This window comes from Petaurus breviceps, unplaced genomic scaffold (assembly GCF_028583685.1).
Source record: "Petaurus breviceps papuanus isolate PSGF00001 unplaced genomic scaffold, PetGlider_PUasm1.0 188, whole genome shotgun sequence".
NCBI classification, from domain to species: domain Eukaryota; kingdom Metazoa; phylum Chordata; class Mammalia; order Diprotodontia; family Petauridae; genus Petaurus; species Petaurus breviceps.
This window is the reverse complement of record NW_027185804.1, coordinates 21,638,062-21,657,662: the sequence shown is the minus strand read 5'-3', so window position 1 is coordinate 21,657,662 and position 19,601 is coordinate 21,638,062.

Genomic DNA, 19,601 nt, shown 5'->3' with positions numbered 1-19,601 from the left:
AAGGAAGGAAGGAAGGAAGGAAGAGAAAAAGAAAAAAGGAAGGAAGGAAGGAAGGAAGGAAGGAAGAAAAGAAGGAAGAAAGAGTTCCTGCCCTCAAAGAGTTTTTATTCTAATGGGGGAGACACCATGCACAACTATAAGAGGGACAGATTGAATAAAAGAAAGGTAACTTAGAAGGAAGATTACAGGTACTTCTGCCATCTTTAAAAACATTTATTTTACTGAACCTGAGATTTCATTTACATAAGAAATTCCCTTTCTTAATGCAGATCAGCACCTGTTTGGAAATGTAAGGTCGTTAGGAGTTGGCTGGGAAATGCAGACGTTTGGTGACTTTCCCTGGGTCACACTGCCAGTGTTCTCTTTACTCTGTGGTCACCTCCCTGCTCACTACATCAAGCTACCTCTTCTTCCCATTTTGCAGATGAGGAAAGTGAAGATCAGAGAAGTTGAATGATTGGTTCCTAGTCACACAGCCACACAAAGGGTGACACATGACATGTGAACCTGACTCTAGATGTAAGATTCTGCTCTTCTGACTCTTGGATACATAGAATCCAGATGGTCAAAGGCCTTGAATGCCAGAGTAAGGATTCAGGACTTTCTTTGGTAGACAAAGAAGTAACAAAGGATAGCAGAGAAAGAGTGCTTTCCTTTTGTCTCATTAGTCAAAAGGGGTCAAAATGAGTTTTCCAGGGAGCTTTTAAACAATTTTTCCATTATTTGTTTGATACCCTACCAGTACTCACCTATGAGCAAAGATGCTCAACCCTCTCTGCCTCCCCTTAGCGAAGCCAGAAACAAACAAGGAATCCACCTGAGGGTTGAGGACCCCCTGTGTTTAGGCCTAATCCTTCCTTTGGAAAAAAAATCTCGTTATTGGCCACAAAACATGCCAGTACATGTGTGGTTTCCCTCTGACGAATGTGGCCATGCTCCTGAAGGCACTTGGTAAAGTGGCGCCTCCCTCCCCAGAGCCGTAGGCATTCCTGGAGCTCATTAGGAGCTCCCCAGAGACCCCTTAGCCTGAACAGAACATAATAGAGTGACAGATCTGCTGCCCCTTAGCAGCCGGCCATTTCCATGTTCTGTTCCCATTCTGATTCATATGCTTCCGCAAGAGCCCAGGGACCAACTTTCCCTGCTCCCCATTCACCTTGCAAGGCTTAGCTTGAAATCCCTCTAAACTCATAAATTTGCCAGAGGTTTAAATAACATCTTAACTAGGCAGCTCTCAGGCCCATCAGGCAAATATGGGCTCTGTCCATGGTAGTCTGGAGGGAGCAGATGAGCATTTCGGGAGGAATTGAAGAATCTCAAAGTTAGGGCAGATCTCCAAACTTTTCCAGTCAAGCCCATGCCTGTGTTCTACAACAGACCCCACAAATGACTTCGCGAAAAGAGAAGAGAAGAGGGAACAGACAGTGGCTTTGGCTAGAGCACAAAATGCACGTATGTGTGTATATACATACACACATCATATTTATGTATTTATATTTTAATATACCTAAATACATACATGCTTATATTCCAAATATTCAATGCTGATGTGATATGTTATACATTATAATATAATTTCGTATACTATAACATAATATAATGACATAATATAACATTACATAACATAGCATAATATAATATAATGCAATGTAATGTAATGAAATATAACAGTATCACATGATGTAAGATCAATTTACATTTGGCCAGACCTATGATTTTATTAGTGTAAAGCACTCCCAGTGAATTGTTTCCTCTACTGATAAAGATTGGCACTTTCTATTCAACTCACAGTCTTAACTGTTTAGAACATTGAGAGGTTAAATGATTTTCTCAGTCACCATGTCCAGAGGCAGGGCTTGAACCCAGGTTTTCCTGATTCCAAGGCCAGCTCTCTAGCCACCATCCCATATTGACTCAATATGAATTTTGATTCATATTCTTCAGAAAATACTAACGGATCATGCAGATAGAATAATAGGTGAGCAAGAGTGACGTGAAATGAGGCTACATAAGAAGGTTAGCCAAATGATGAAGGACCTTGAATGCCAGGAGGCCTGGGTTCTAGACCTGAGATAGGACATTTCCCCAGTCTGGAACTCAGTTCTCTCATTTTTAAAATGGAGGAATGGATCAAATGGTCTGAATTCCCCTAAGTCCATTTAGTCCCTATGTTCTCCTGAGTTGTGATTCTTGTTGAATCATTTCAATTGTGTCTGACCCTTTGTGATTTCATTTGGGGTTTTTCTGGCAGAGATTCTGGAGTGGTTTGCCATTTCCTTCTCAGCTCATTTTACAGATGAGGAAACTGAGGCAAACAGGGTCTTGTGACTTGTCCAGAGTCACAAAGCTAGTAAGTGTCTGACGTCAGATTTGAACTTAGGAAAATGAGTCTTCCTGGTTCTAAATCCAGTCCTCTATCCACTATTGCACCACCTAGTTTCACTATGATTCTTAGGAGCTGATTCTAAAGCAGCCCTGCATATGTGACTTGATCAATGATGGGCAGGTCTCCTGATGCTTCCCTGGACCTAGTTCTATTCAAGGCCCAGTGTTTACTTTTATTTTATCATCACATTCCTGGTGCAAAGTGCCCACCATCTGTTTTCACACTAAGCCTAGGAAACAGCTTGATGTTGTTGTGCCCACTTTGAAAGAAGATGGGAATGAGGAGAAATGAAGCAGGAATTATGCCGGGTTACAGATTCTGCTGAGATGAAGCTCTTGCCTTGGCCTTCACCAACACCCATCACCTTTGACAGACCACCCTTACTTCACAGGATTTTAGGACTAGAAGGGAAGTTGATTCCAGCCTTCATACATGACCTATGCAAAAACTGAGGCCCAGACAAATGCATCTGTATGCCCCATGTTACTCAGGAAGTTGCCAAGGCAACGCTAGAACCACATATTCTGACTTCCAAAGAAGAAAGTACCCCTTCCCCATGTTCTCTGATGTAGACAAAATGGCCTCCTTACTGTTCTTCATACATGACTTTCGATTTGCCATCTCTCTACTTTTGCCCCACACTTAGAATTCACTCCCTTCTCACTTCCACCTCTTAAAAACTTGTTTCCTTCAAAACTCAGCTCAAATGCCACCTTCTACATGAAGCCTTTCCTCATCATCCCTCACCCCAGCTTAAAGTCTTGCTTCTCACAATGATTTTGTTCTGTAATATATTATTTCTTCCAATAGAACGTAATCTCCTTGAGGGCAGGAACCAGTTCACTTCTATTTTCGTATCTGCAGCACCTAGTATATAGTAAGAGCTTAATAAATGTTTGTTGAAAATTGCCAATATGGAAACATTTTACAGGACTCCACATGCATAACCTACATCCAATTGTTTACCATCTCAGGGAGGGGGAAGGGGAAGTAGGGAAGGAGGAATAGAATTGGAACTCAAAACATTTTTTAAAAATGGAAAAATTGCTTTAACATGTAACTGGGGGAAAAAATAGAATATTTTAAAACTAAATGCTTGTTGATTGATTGACGAGATTCCATCACTGTCATTAGTGAACCAATGTATATAAATCCTGTATCTAAACCAAATCTCTCCTAGACAGTTAAGTCCATTTATTCTGGCCCTTATTTTTTTATATTGTAAAAATTTACTTTTTCATTGGCCTGTCAAGGCATTTAGAGCTGTAAGGGGCCTCAGAGAACATCTAGTTCCACAACCTTCTTTTTATACATGCTACATAAGTTAAATGACTTGCCCAAGGCACACAGGTAGTAAACAGCAGAAAGAGAATTTAAACCCAGACCTTTTGATGCCAGATTCAGTTTTTTTTCCCATGGTACCATGAGAATATTGTTAAATGTGAGAGAAGGCATGATACAGTGGGGAACATACTGGATTTGGAGTCAGAAGACCTTGGTTCGAATCCCACTCTGCTCCCTTGCTGCCATATGACCTTGGGGAAGACAACCTCTCTCGGTCTCATTTTCATATGTAAAATGAGGGGATTTACTCACTGAGGTCCTTTATGGCTCTAAAACTATCACAATATTCTTTGAATCATTTTTCTGAGGCCTAGTGAGAAGTTTTTTGAATTCAGAATTCCTTGAACGAGGCAGTCTGCCCTCCACCTCTGTATTCTTTCAAAGAACTCCAAATTCAATTCAACTAAGCAAGTATTTAGTAAGCACCTACTATGTTTTAAGCACAGGACTGAGTGGTGAAGGACCCAAAAAGCTAAAGACCAGTCCTTTCCTTCAAGGAACTGGACAGAAGATGGGTGGAGGGGAGAAGGCAATATTTACATAGATCAGTAAATACAAAATAATCATTAAATTCAAAATAATTTCAAGAAGATACTGAAAACTGAGGGGAATCAGCAAGCAAATATCTTAACTTGAGTAGAAGTTAACACTCAAACTTAGCCATGAAGAGAGTGGAGATTCTAAGAGAAGGAGGTGAAAAAGGAGAGCATTACAGGCAGAGGGCACAGCCCAATGCAAAGGCATGGAGGTAAGAGAATGCCAAATCAGGGAAATATTAAGTAGGCTAGTTTGACTGGGAGATGAACTGTGTGAGAAGGAATAATACATAATCAAACTGGAAAAGAACACTGAAAGCAGATTCATTAATCTTTAATTCTTTAATCCAGTTTTAAATGCTGGACAGAGAAGTTTGTCTTTTATACAAAAAGTAATAGGGAACCACAAAAATGTCATAAGCAAGAGTCAGCTATGCTCTAGGAATATCAGTGTGGCAGCTGAGTGCATTAAATTAGGATGAATTATAGAGGAAGAAAACTAGATGCGAAGAGATCGATTTGCAGGCCATTGGCAATAGTCCAGGCAAGAGGGATGAGGCTTGAATCATAGTGATGAGCTTGTGATAGAGAGAAGAGGGGAACTAATGGGAGAGAGGGTGTGAAGTTACAATTGACAAGACTTGGCCCCTGATTAAATATAGAAGGTGAGGGAGAGTGAAAAGTGAAAAAGGGGTGGCTCCTAGATTGTGAATCTGGCTAACTGGAAAGATGACAGTGATCTTGACAGAAGTAGGGAAGTTGGGAGGAGGGGCAGGTTAGGAGGAAAAATGAACTCTGTTTTGGACATATAAAGTTGAAGATGCCCACGGGATATCCAAATAGAGATAGCCTGTCAATAGTTAGTGATGCAGCATTGATATACAGGTGGGAAATGAAGGTTGGGTATAACGATTAGGGAATCATTTGCAAAGAGATGGCAATTGAATTCCTGGAATCTGGTGACACCCCTGAAAAAAAAGAGAATGGAAAGAGAAAAGAGATGAAGCCCCAGGACAGAGCCACAATACCACATGGATGTTGATCCTGAAAAGGAACCTGAGAAGGGTTAATAGGAGGGGATCCAGGGAGAAGAGAATATATGGAAGGGAAAGGTGATCAACAGGGTTAAATGCTGCAGTGTTCAAGACAGATGAGGACTAAGAAAAGACCATAGGTAAATCCTGATATTAAATGTGACAGAGAACTTGAACGGAGTATATTTATTGAGTAGTGTAGTTAGAAGTCAGATTGCCTGGGGTTAAGAAATGAGTGGGAGGTGAGAAGATAAGGGAAACATGGAGATAGGTTTGTTTTTTTGTTTTGTTTTGTTCCTGCTTTTAAGAGAGAGGAGATATGGATGATAGCTTTTGGGGATGGTAGAGTCAAATGAAGCTTTCTGAGGTTTTTTGTTTGTTTTTTTTGTTTTGTTTTAGGATGGAAAAGTTGGACATGTTTGTAGGTATCAGAGGAAGAACCAGTGGATAAGGGAATGAAAAATTAAGGAGAAAAAAAGGCAAATGTCTAAAGGATACTTGAGGGGAGGGGACCAAGGACACAAGTAAAGGGGCATCCCATGCCTGGAATTTCTACCTATGTGACCTTGGCCAAATCACATCATTTCCCTGAGTCTTACTTTCCTCACCTGTAAAATAAGAGGGTTAAACTAAATATTCTTGTAGGTCCCTTTCAGCTCTAGATTCTGTGATCAAACATAAGGTAGTAAACATTCTCTGTTGAATCAGTTAATAATGGAAAAGTAGCCACCTTCATAAAATTAAATGATCAATAACTATTTGAGTGACTGCCTTCTCCCTGCCCAGCCTGAGGAGCCAAGGCTCACCTTGTAGCCTTCAATGGATTGTAGTGTCTCACAACCACTGAGCAGAAATGCATCCAAACCCCAAAGCTTCCCTCAGAGCTTGGAGAATTTAATCTTCACTGAGATGTCCTGAGCAGTGAGCCCCCAAACGAATTGCTGTTTGTTTGGAATCATTGAGTGCATCTAAAAGTCACAGGAAAAATGGAGAGATAGGTAAGGGCTGGAAGAAAGGAAGCGTATTCTTCCCCAACATCAACACTATTAAAAGTGTGGTCACAACAAGGGCTCAAACTGTCTCATAATATCATCAGTGGCAACTGGTCAGTGAAAATGTTTTTTAATTGTGCCTTGAATATGTTTATCAACCTCTTTTTGTGACATCGAAAAGACAGCAACAGAAACACATGCAGACAGCGTCCTCCAGGGAAAACATTAGTCATCTGTGAGTGAGCAGGCTTCAGCAGATGGTCAGCTGTTTTCCTGAAACCATTCCTTCTACCCACCATTCAGTGGCACTGCCAGAAACGGAAAAGTGTTATCCTGACATTGAACATCTTTATAATAAAATCATTAATTGGTGTCTAATACCACAGGCTTTAGAGCTGGGGGGAAAAGATCTCAACAGAAGCAGTTAAGTGGGCTGGCTGAGTCTCCATCATTAAAAAAGACTTTTTAAAAAACGGTTAGTGCTGGATTGTATCGCTCGCCTCCCCTCTCTGTGCAATGCTGATTGCAGTGCAATTTTGAAGCACAGCCCTGTAAAGCTATTTTAAAATATTCAAATAAATCATCACATTGCTGTGGTTGCATTCCTATTTTTTCTCTTTACTGTCTCTAATTATAATATTTTGAATTACAGGTTTCTGGGACTTTTTTCCACCCTCATATTTGGCAACTGTACAGCATCTGTCAAAACAAATTAGCACTTTGGGTCGTGGAAATATATTTTTTATGAAGGCAGCAAATATGTCAGTATTGGACATAACTGAATATTCCCCTGGTTTTTTGTTAGTTTGTTCCCTTCAGTTTCAGTCTCTGTAGCTGGAAGCTTTTTCTAAGAACTATTTCCCCATTCCCTTTGGCAATGCTCTAGAATATATTCATATATAGATTTGCATAAATACAAATACATAGTCATGTATTATACATGTCATTGTAGATATTCTGTTTTTCAAACAATTTTCCACATTCGCATATGTGTGTGCATATGTGCATATGCATACATATGTGTGCATCTATTTTCCAATCAAGTTTTTCCTTCTTTTGTGAGCCCTAACTGCAACTGTGTGTACATGCACTGATGCAAACATATTTATATATACAAATACTCAGAATGCTTTAGGAAAAGTAGCATCCATTCAACAAATATTCTGCCTAATTCTTCCAGAAAAAGGCACCAATTATGATATGTATTGGTATGTGTGTAAGCATGTTACTAACTCTAAAGCTGCCTTTGCCCTAACTATGATGGGGACAGTTACCTGAAATTGACAAACACGAATTGACAAACTTCCAGCCAGCTGCACTGGGCTGTTAGGTTCCACCTATCCTTGCCAATGAAATTTGAAATTTACTATTTTTAGACAATGTATATGTAAAACTACAGGGCTATTATGTCATAATATTATATGTCCCCAAATTTCACAGTTAAGGATGGGTTCCTTTTCCGTTCCCCCCCCCTACCCGATCACCACCACCAAGACAATCACAACACTAGTGAGAGAATAATGATTAACCTTTAAAATCAGACTGGCATTTCTTTTTTCTCCAAATCTAGAATTAATACGCATTTTTTAATCATTAGTGTAATGTTCAAGATGATACTTTTGTTCTTTTGGCTGTTGAACTGTTACGGCTGCTAGTAACCCCTCAAATTGTTTGCTGCGTTCAAGCATTCTTCCCTGAATAATTCATTAGGCATTATTATCCAAGCGTGGAACACCTCATTTAGCACTGGTGATCTTTTCCTTATGTGTAGCTGACAGGCAATCAAAGTTTTTATCAGTGCAGAAAATTTGCAATTCAGAAATGTAGTTGCCGCAATTAGTAGTTATCAGGTACCATTGGAAGGACAGCTTCATAAAAAGAGAGAGTTGAGTGAGCTCAACTGATGTTAGCACAAAAGTAATGGATAAAACTAACCAGCTGTTTCTAAATTTACCAAATGGAACATTCTCCTTTTCTCAGAGTGGAAGCTTTAATTAACTTCCCGTTATGTGTGGCTTCACAAAAGCAGAAGGGAGGAGGTGATGGCCTGTCCCCCACTGCTGGGCGCTTCACTGGATTTGGTAACTTTGTTCAGATTTCCTGGCCTGGTAGAAACTGTCTGTCACTTGGGAGCATGGGCATTTCTCCTTGTCCTCAAGAAGGAGAAGAAGGAGCATCTTAGGAGAAGCATGGTGGGTATAGAAAAAAAAGATCACTGGATTTGGTATCCTGGCTTTGCCACCTACTACCTATATGCTCTAGAACACCCCAATTCCCCTCCCTGGGCTTCAGTTTTCACATCTGTAAAACGAGGAGGTTGGATTTAGAGACCTCTAAGGCCATTCTCCTTCTAAATCTATCATCTTAAGGGATCTGGATTTTAAGACTCCCAAGTCATGCACCTTCCTTTTTCCCTTTCTCCACTCCTCAACTTTTTAACCTCCTTTTTGTGTACTGTCTTCTCCCATTAGAATATTAGTTCCTTGAGGGTACAGACTGTATTTTTGCTTGAGTTTGTATCTTCAGCACATAGCACACTGACTGGCACTTATTTCCCCTCTCCTTCCTTTCTTCTTCTCTTTCTTCTCCCCTTCCTCCCTCCCTTCTTTCTTTTCCTCTCTCCTTCCTTTCTTTCCCTCCCTCCCTATTTCTCTCTCTTCCTCCTTCCCTCCCTATATTTCTCCTTCCTTCCCTCATTCTTTCCTTCTTTCCATCATTTCTTCTTTCCCTCCTTCCTCCCTTCCTTTCTCAGGAGGTGGTAGTCATGACTGGGAGACAAGACTTACTTACTTATTAGAATCATAGAATTTCACACCTGGAAGACTTCACAGGCCATTTGATACCTAACCAAGAAACTCTGGTGCAGTATTCCCAACAAGTATTGATTCATCTTCTTGAAGACCTCTAGTTATAGGAAACCCACTAACCTCACCAGGCAACTAAGGGTGGGTAACTTTTTCTTTAGGTCAAGATGAAATCTGTTTCTTCAACTTGCACCTGCTACCCTAGCTCTGCTCTCTGGAGTCAAACAGAAACATATCAATTCTTCTAAAAGAAGGCCTTTCATATACTTGAAGATAGTTGCCATATCTCTTCCTTGCTCCCTTCCCAAGTCTTCTCTGGGCTAAAGGCCCACAGTTCTTTCAACAGATCTTCACTTGGCATTATCTCAAGTCACCTTACCAAACCGTTCACCTTTCTCAGAATGTACCACAAGTTTCTTCTTATATTCCTAAAATGAAGTGCCCAGATTGAGTATAGGACTCCAGATGGCATCTGAGGGCAGGGTGGAGTAGAGCATGATTATTTATCATCTCCCTCACTCTGGAATTCAGAGAGACTATCAAGATTTCTCTCATTTTCCTTATCACACCCCCACTTCCCAATTTAATAGAGAAATGGAAAAGGCCAGGAAGAAGAGACATGGTCCCTCAAGAATCAATCTATTCCATTCAATTCCATTCCAAGTTATGTGAACAAACGTCTGCTAAGTACCTACTATGTGCCCGACACTGTGCTAAGTGCTAAGGATACAAATAGGAGAAAAATACAGTCCTTTCTCTCAAAGGGCTTACATTGTGATGGGGGAATATGACACAAAAAAAGAGGAAACTGAAAAATGTTGGCAGTGTACGGGAAAATGACACTGAAGTTTAGAATGTCAGAAGAATAGAGGTTGGCCAGCATTGACTCCTCCCCAAAATGGAGGCCCCAGGAAGAACTTACCAGTGGAAAAAGGGAGTGACAGGGCACTCGTATTTTCTAGAGTGAGAAGCTCAGAGGTGCTAATGGAACTTTCAGGGTGAGAAGGCAGTTGAGATATGGCAGCAAAGTCCAAGGATTCAGAATCAGAGCGGGAAAAGGAATTAAAGTCTATGAAATTTTACAAAATTTTGATAATTAGCTACTATACACAGAGAGTAGGTATGGAGCCAGCTCCAAGAAAAATTGCAAATCAGATGAAGTCTGCCTTAGGTCCTCAGCCCTCATATTTCCACTTAAATACCATCCATTTTTGGTGCTGACTGCCCACAAACAGTCTCTCTTCTCTTTCTTAACAAAGCCTGTCCTCTCAGGAAAAGGTCTGATAAAATTCAAAATAAAGTGAGACTGAAAACAATCTGGTATCTTCTTTTCTAAGCTCTCTATGTAATAGTCAGAAGACAAGCAAAACATTAAACTAAAGAATTTAGTGCAAGCGTGGAGCTCTTCCATAATTTAGGAAGGGATGCGGAGCTGCAATTCTCCCTGTCCCCATCCTTTTATAGTCAGAAGCCCTAGTTAGAACTCTTATCTACCATTTACTTGCTGTGCGACCTTGGACAAGTCACTTAACCTCCAAGGTTCTCAGTTTCCTCATCTGTGAAAAGAAGGCAGACCAGATTGCCTCTAAGATAACTGCCAGCATGGCAGGTAAATAGAGACCAATCTTTGGGCCATCAAGACCAGGATTTACATCCTATCTCCGACACCCTGAGTAACTTAAATGGTCAATGCTCTAGGAAGATGACAAGGCCACAAGCATTTATTAAGCACTTACTATGTACCGGGCACTTCACTAAAGAAAAACATCCCCTGATCTCAAGGACTTTCTAATCTAATGGAGCTGAGAAACGGGAAGGGCAAGAAGAAGGTGACTAAACGGGACATGGTAGTGAAATCCAGAGTCAGAAACCCAGCTTGCAGAGAAAGTACCATCTTGCACTGGTAGGGAGGAGTTTCCTCACCAGAGAGGCCCCTAAAACAATGAAATCGTGCGTCCAGACCCTTTCCCTTATCCTGTGATCTAAAAACTGACCTGGTAGGTGACTGTCAATTCTGCCTAAGCACAAGGTAAATCCTGGAAAAAGTTCACCTGGAAATGCTAGTGTTGTCCAAGAAATGGTGGTCTGTCCTGTGACTCTTACCTGTCACCCAATATACGGTGCTGACCATGCTGCCAAGATGAAAGCTAAGAGTCAGTGGGTTCAGTGGAATTCAGGTGGTGGGCCTGGGGGTGGGGGAGAAAGTGACTTTCCTTGGTAACACAATAAATTAATAATAGAGCTGAGCCAGTTTTTCTTCCACTTGTGTCCTTACTTCATTACACTCTTGTGCTCCTTGAGAACAGAAACTGCTTTTGTCCTTTCTTTGTATCTCCAGCACTTAGCACAATGCCTGGCATACAGTAAGTATTTAATAAATGTTTGCTAATTTCTTTAAAACTAAGGTCTTTCCCTTAAACCATCATACATAATTTCCTCTACTTGAGCTTGGTGAGACCAATTAATACTCTTAGCCTAAAATTCATTTCTCTTAATCTCTATTATGCTCTGAATAGTCTCTACACAAAAATCTGGCTAATCCCACCCAGATCATTTGTAGTCTAGTGGAAAGAACAGTGGAATATCTGAATCCCAGCCCCTTTACTTATTAGCCAAATGTCCACAAGTTAGTCATTTAAAGTTTTTCTGAAACTTCGTTGCCCCGACTACAAAACAGGGAGAAAAATATGTATACCTCCCTCAGCCTCATCTTCCTCATCATCTTCTTCAAAATGCAGATAATAATAGCGCAGGGTTGTTAGGATCAAATCAGGTAAAATATATATAATTGTCTTATAAAAAATGTATGAATAAAATATAATTATATATAAATAATTATATAATTATAAAATATGTAAATAATGTCATCATCATTATACTGCAATGCTCCCATCTAAGGACTTCCTTGGCTTTCCATAAAGACCTCCCTCTAGCACTGGCTTCTGCATGAATGAAGCCTTTCTTAATTTCCACCACGTACCAGTGCCACCCTACCCCCACTCCCTCTCATCATGTATATCTATGTATATATTGAATGTAAGCTCCTTGAGGGCAGGGACTGTATCACCTTTGTTCTAGCACTGCATTTAGCACATAAAGGATGCTTAACAAATGCTTGTTGATTGATTGTATCTTTGGTTGGGGGACAACTGGCCCACCATCTTTTGTCAACCTTATAGAGCTATAGGTATATAGTGGGACAGCATGACATGATGGAGAGGATAAGAAACTTTGGAGTCAGGAAAATCTGAATTCAAAGCCTGCCTCTAACACTCAATAGGGATAGAACTAACCATAGGCAAGTTATTTAAGCACCCTGGACCTCAGGCAATTTTCTAAGACTATAGGTTATAGTCATAGTATACAAAAGAAGTTAGGGGGGGTCAGCAGATAGAGGTGGACCTGGAGTCAGCAAGCCCTGTGTTCAGATTCTGCCCAAAACCTTTGCTGACTGTCACTGTGACCAAGTCATTTATAATGGTCAAAAGTTTTCAAAGCACTCTATACATATTTCATTTGTTCTTGTAACAACCCTGCCAGTAGGTGCTTATTATTATCAACATTTTACAGATTAGGAAATTGAGGCTGAGAGGGGTTAAGCAATTTTTCCCCAGGATCACAGAGTAAGCATTTGAGGCAGGATTCAAACCTTAATGCACTATGTAAATTTTAGGTATTACAATTATAATTCTTTACATTTGAGTAGTACTTTATATACTTTACAGATAACTTTCACATCTTTTATTTTATTTGCTTCCTGGCACAGAATGATTAAGCAACTTGACCAAGGACATGCAGAAGATCAATGGTGGAAAATGCTGAGCTCCCTATTCAGTGATGTTTCCACTCCACCAAGCTGCCTCCCTTAAGACAGAGCATATCCTTGGAATTCATGCAACCAATACTGTATACAATGCTCTCCTGGTTGTGCCCATTTCACTTGGTATCAGTTCATGTAATTCTTCCCAGGTTTTTCTGAAAGCATTCTGCTCAGCATTTCTTATAGCCCAATAGTAATGATCTCTGTAACTGAGAAACAAAACAAAAACTTCCAAGAAGATTCTAGCCCTAATGGGCCAGAACAAACAATTTTGAGTTTCCAAGGTGCTCTTTTGTTGTTGGGCAACTTCAGTGAGTTATAACATTCTACTAGAGGCAAGTGAAGTATAATGGGTAGAGATCCATCCTGGGAGTTAGAATGGTCTCATTTGAAGTCTCACCTCTAACACTGGCTGGCAGTGGTGAATGGCCAAATTCTTAATGTCTCTATAAGTTGCAGAGTGGATGGAGATCTGCAGGGGGTGTTTCCTCACTAAAAGGTCACTAGACCAATGAAATCACAAATTTTGGTCTCAAAAATGTCTGTTAAATCTTCCTGATGGAGTCATAAGGGCAGAGACAATTGATGGTTATGCAATGCAGGCAAAATATGATACACAGGTAAGAGGGGCAGTTGATGGTGGAGGATCCAGGGTTAAAAACTCATAGAGTAGGAGTAAATGGAGGTAAAGAAAAAAAAAACAAAGTTTGACCTTCTCCACCAGAGAAGACATCCCTTTTTAAAATTATTTTCTCAATTACATGTAAATAAAAAAATTTTAACATTCATAATTTTTAAAGTTTTAATTCCAAATTCTCCCTCTCTCCTTCTCCCTCCTTGAGAAGGCAAGCAGTTTTATATAGATTGTACATGTGCAGCCATGCAAAACATTTCCATATTAGCCATATTGCAAAAGAAAACACAGTCCTCTCCCAAAAAAATCACTAAAAATAATAGAGAAAGTTTTAAAAGTATGCTTCAATTTGCATTCAGATTACATCAGTTCTAACATAGAGGCAAATAGAATTTTTTATCGTAAGTCCTTTGGAATTATCTTGGATCATTGCATTGCTAAGAATAGCTAAGTCATTCACAGTTGATGAGTGTACAATATTGCTGTTACTATATACGATGTTCTCCTGATTGTGTTCATTTCACTTTGTATCAGTTCATGTAAGTCTTCCCAGGTTTTTCTGAAAGCATCCTGCTCAGCATTTCTTATAGCCCAATAGTAATCTATCACAATCATAAAGAACAATTTATTCAGCCATTCCCCAAATGATGGGTATCCACTCGATCTCCAATTCTTTGCAACCACAAAAAGAGCTGCTCAAATGTTTTTGTATATATAGGCAATTTTCCTCTCTCTTTGATCTCTTTGGGGTACAGATCTAGTAGTAGTGGTAATCCTAGATCAAAGGGTAAACACAGTTTTATAGCCCTTTGAGCATAGTTCCAAATTGTTCTACAGAATGATTGGAATGTTCACAACTCCATCAACAATGCATTAATATCACTATTTTCCACATCCAGAGGGGACAGTATTTAACAAGCATCTATTTTAAACCCATGTCCTTCCATTCTCCAGGGTCAGTTCTGTGGGCATGCAAAAGTCCTATCTACCAACTCAATCCTTTCTAGCATGAAGAAGAAGGAACTAAAGGAAGAAGAAGAAAAAAGAGGAAGAAAGTAACAAAATGGGAATGGAGAAGAAGCATTTATTAACTATCTACTATATACCAGGCACTATGCTAAGTTCATTTACAGATACCTCTTTTGTTGAGTCATGAAACCATGTGCTAAAGATTTGGAACTTGATTGGGGGGAGGGTTTCTCTTATATTTGTTCTCCCTGGAATCCTTGGCTCTCCATAGACTCCAGTATGGGAAACAGCCACATAAAATCAAATTCGAGTTTGAAGTAGAGGAATATGGCACCCAAAGTCTATTAATGGAATAATAGGTAGCCGCCAAAGAGTTATAGGCTGTTCATATGACCAGGATTGGTTTTTTTTTGACTCCTGCTCAAATTCAACAATTTTGATCACTTGATGCCTAGATATCTACTCCCTCCCACATACATACCACCAATCACCACTACCACCACAATACTATAGCACACCACATAGCAATTGTCTATTGCTTCATGCTTCTACCAACTCTTAAACTTGAGGGATTCTGGTTTTCAATTTATTCAGGTACATTCAGCAAACAATTGTTAACCTCCTCCTATATACAGAATACCAAGCTAGGCACTGGTGACATATTATTTTTTTTCTTAATGATATAGCCCCCTCTGCCTCAATGAGCTTATATCCTACTGGGTAGGAAGGATTCAGCATACACATGAATAAGTATAATCCAAAATTGAGAGAGATGGGAGAAATAGAGAGGCACCCAAAAGGATGTTAGAAAAATGGAAAGGGGGAGACACCATATCACCAGAAAAGAGATGAGGCACTTCTTCCTTAAAGCACATAGGAGAAGATCAGCCTGAGAATTTTAAGTTTAAAACTTTATGGAGGAATTACCAACCAGGAAGGTTCATATTGCTAAAGAAAATGACTCACTAAGAAGTCTAGTCCATTAAGGAGGGGCCCAGGGCGATGTCTATGGTCCCTCCTATGGTTTTGGTGTTTTCTTCCTTCACCCAGAGCCTGAAACTTGGCTGTGCTCAGAGGACAGGATGGTGAGTAAGTCAGTCATTCCTCTTCCGCCACATTAAGTGAGTTTTGATTCCATGAATGATAAAAGCATATCTGTGTGCCCATCCATGAGAATGAGAGGCGCCCTGATAAGCTTTTGTGTCTCTGGTACTAAGACTCCTTTGATTAAACAAAGCTTTGCACTGGGCCTTGCTTTAAAGGAAAAGTTCAATCTTGTCCAACAGCAGCAAAGCTGACTAAATGGCACCCAACAGACCACATGCCAGTCTTGCCAGAAAGCAAGAAGAGGCAGTTGCCTGACGTTGAGAGTGGTGACTCCAGCTCATCGAAAAGGCTATTGTGAGGGAAAAGGGCTTGAATTATCTTCTTGGCCCCAAAGGACAGAACCTGGATGGGTGGAGACAGCCGAAAGGAAGATTTTTATTTGATGTAACAAAATTCTTCCTGATAATGAGAACTGTCTCAAAGAAAAACGGTCTTGAGAAGCAGTGAGCTCCCTATACTGAGAGGTTTACAAGTGAAGATTTGGTGACTCTCCTGTTGGAGATTTTGCTACAGGGGCTCATGCTTCATCAGACTAGAGGGCTTCTGAAGTTCCATTTGGTGCTAAGATTCTATTAGTCCACTGTTTTCTCTATCAACCGAGACCTTTTGATCTTCCTGAGCTGCTGCACCTAAAAAGATAATTCTCCAATTACCAATCTGGAGATGAGACTCATTGAATTTATTAGGCTTGTATTAGACCAGGACCTTAAAGGACTTTGAGTCTAACCTTTTCATTTTACAGATGAGGAAACTGAGGCACAGGGAAGGTCACACAGCTATAAAGAAGCATATTTACATACTTAACACCCACACAAAATAACTGGCCGTGTAACCTTGAGCAGGTTACTTAACCCCAATTGCTTAGGGGCAGCCAGGTGGCGCAGTGAGTAAGACCATCGGCCCCAGCATTGGGAGACCTGGGATAGGTTCCAGCTTCAGATACTATGCATCCACATAAAAATAATAACTGGCCATGTAACCTTGAGCAAGTTACTTAGCCCCGATTGCTTTAAAAAAAAAAAAGCATATTTAAACCTAAGTCTTCCTGACCCCCAGCCCAGTGTCACATTCACTAAAAGATACCCCTCAGATTCTTGCTTATAGATACTCAGTATTTCACTGTGCCACTCCTCAAAACCTTTCCAGCTTTATAGGGTTTGTGCTCCATTGGCAAAGCCTTCAAGAACTGAGGGTCATCTTCATGCCACAATGAAGGGTTGTATTAGAAGTTTGTGGAGGATTCAACTAGTGTCACCTGTTCAGATATTCCACTAAATCCCTCTTGGGAATAAAGGATAAGATTTCCCTTGGTCAGAATCTTTCTTTGGAGGCCAGGAGCCTACACAAAGCTTGACTCAGGAATTTGAGGGGATCTGGGGTATTTTGCAAAAATTAATAATAATAATCACATATATGTGACTCTTTTAGTTTTGCAGGACTCTTAATGAACGGCAGCCCTGTGGGGTGAGTATGTAATGTAATAGTATGCTCATTTTGCCAATAAGGCAACTGGGGCTTGGGGAGGTTAAGCAATTTGCCCAACCTCCCACAGGGAATAAGAGACAAAGGTGAGATTTGAACACAGGACTCTCTTGATTCAAAAGTCAATGAACTTTCCACTGGTGGATGGAAACCCAAAACTCTTTGTCATTAAGTGAGCAAACCATGTAACTTCTAAATTCTTCCAGACAATACTGGATTTATGGATTTATAGTCAAAAGACTTGGATTCAAATCTGTCTCTTGTTGCTTGTGTGACAACACCTCTTTTCATCTCAGCATCTCCATCCATAAAATAACAGGGCGGAAGTAGATGACTTCTGAGCTGCCTTCTGGATTTAACTCCACAGTCCTTCGATCTTATTGTACCTCATTTTACCCACCTGTAAAATGACAGGGTTGAACTAAATGACCCAGCTCGTTGATACCAGCACCCTCAGCATGAGGCAATCATCAGGATTTTGGAAAGGGGAAATAGAGAAAGCCTATTTGATTGAAGTAAGAGATTGGCATGAGCTAAACTTAACTAAAGCCACTAAAGCATCTGGCTTCCTGTCCAGAAATCCCACACATAACCTGACATTAATTACATCCCAAGAACTGCACCCAAGTTTCCAGAAGAGGAGCTAGGCAGGAATAAGTTACTGCATCACAGACGCACATGAGCAAACACACACATACACACACACACACCGGCACTGAAAAGGACAGCTCCTCTCTACCTTTGCCGAATGGGAGCAGAGTGAGAAGCTGGGGTAATGTGGATCTGAACTCAGAGGATCTGGGTTCAAATCCTGTCTTTGTCTCTTACTGCATGTGTGACGTTGGGCAAATCACTTGCTTTCCCTGGGTTTCATTTTCCTCCTCTGTCCAGCGAGGGGGTTGGACCAGATGGTCTCTGAGGTCTCTTTGGGCCCCAGCTGCAAGATGCTCTAAATGCCTTTCTTCCTCTTAGGCTCTGAGAGATAGATCTCTGTCCATGCCCGAGGCTCCCTGGTCTCAGCTCTTCCTCCAGGAGGTGGCACTGTGTTGCTTCTGTTCTCCCCGGTGCTGGCTGCTAGGGGAGGCAGGAGCCAAGGGAGCCGGGAGCCAGCCAGCCCAGGGATGCTGGCTGCCATCTCCCCCCACCCTCTCCTTGTGTCTTGCTCTAGATGAAAATCAGATGAAGATTCTACTGAAAACGGGCCAAACCTGTTCTCTCTTAATCCCGTCTTGAGGAGATTTGAAAGGGGAGTTTCCAAACACTGAGTAGATTTTATTTGTCATCACCACACTCAAGTTGACCTCTTGACCTCAGGTGGAAAAACACACACACACAACACACAACACACACACATCAGCAACCCCTGGGGCAGCTTCATGGGAGTTCAAAAAGGAAATCTTTAGCTTCTCCAGAAATACTCAGACTCCGCACCAAAAGGATGGCGCAAAGACGGCAGTGTGGTTCAGTGGGCAGAGAGTTCAGCAAGCTCAATCTGGAAACTGGAAGGCCTGGATTCAAATTCCACCCTTAACAATTATGAACTGCATAAGCCTCTTAACCCCTCTTTCCTCAAGACCTCAATATCCAATTCTGTTTAAAAAAAAAAAAAAGGAGTTGTAGTTCATGGCCTCCCCGGGTTCCCCTTCAGCTCTGTGAAATTTGAATGCAATCAGATCCCAATCATGCTGGTTCTCAGCAGCCAGGTAGACCAAATTGAACCCAGAAAGGAATTGATCTACTCTACAACACACCAGACAAGCACCATCCAGCCCTGGTTTGAAGATCTCCATGAAAGATCCCAAGATCATGAATTTAGATATGGAAATAGCCCTTGGGATCATCTGCTGTATTGATTTGTATATATTCAGTTTATGTTTATTTGGTATATCCTTATATATCCCTCCTTAGAATGCAAATTCCTCTCCAGTAGGGATTTTTTCATTTTTTATATTTGTATAGTGCCTTTTTTTTTTGAGGCAATCCGTGTTAAGTGACTTGCCCAGGGTCACACAGCCACTTAAGTGTCTGAGGACAAAGTTGAATTCATGTCCTCCTAAATTCAGGGCTGGTGCTCTATCCACTGTACTATGAAGTTGCCCTTGTAAAGTACTTTAAGTTTTGTAGCTATGGGATCCAGGGAGGTGGGTGTGGAAAGTAATGCCCTATTTTATAGATAAAACAAATGGGGCTCTTAAAAGTTGTGACCTGATCAAGATCAGACAGGGAGTAAGAGCCCAGGTCTCTAGATTACAAAGCCAGCTGCTTTTTGATTCATCTGTTCTAAGACCTTCATTTTATAGTTAACGAAACTGAGGCCCAGAGAACTGAAGTAACTTACCCAAGTTATCAAATATAGCAAATGGCAGAGCCATGTTCTGAACCCAGATCTTCTTACTCCAAATCCAGCATATTTTCCATATTTTCAATTCAACAATATACCCATCCTCTCCTCTCTCTCTCTCTCTCTCTCTCTCTCTCTCTCTCTCTCTCTCT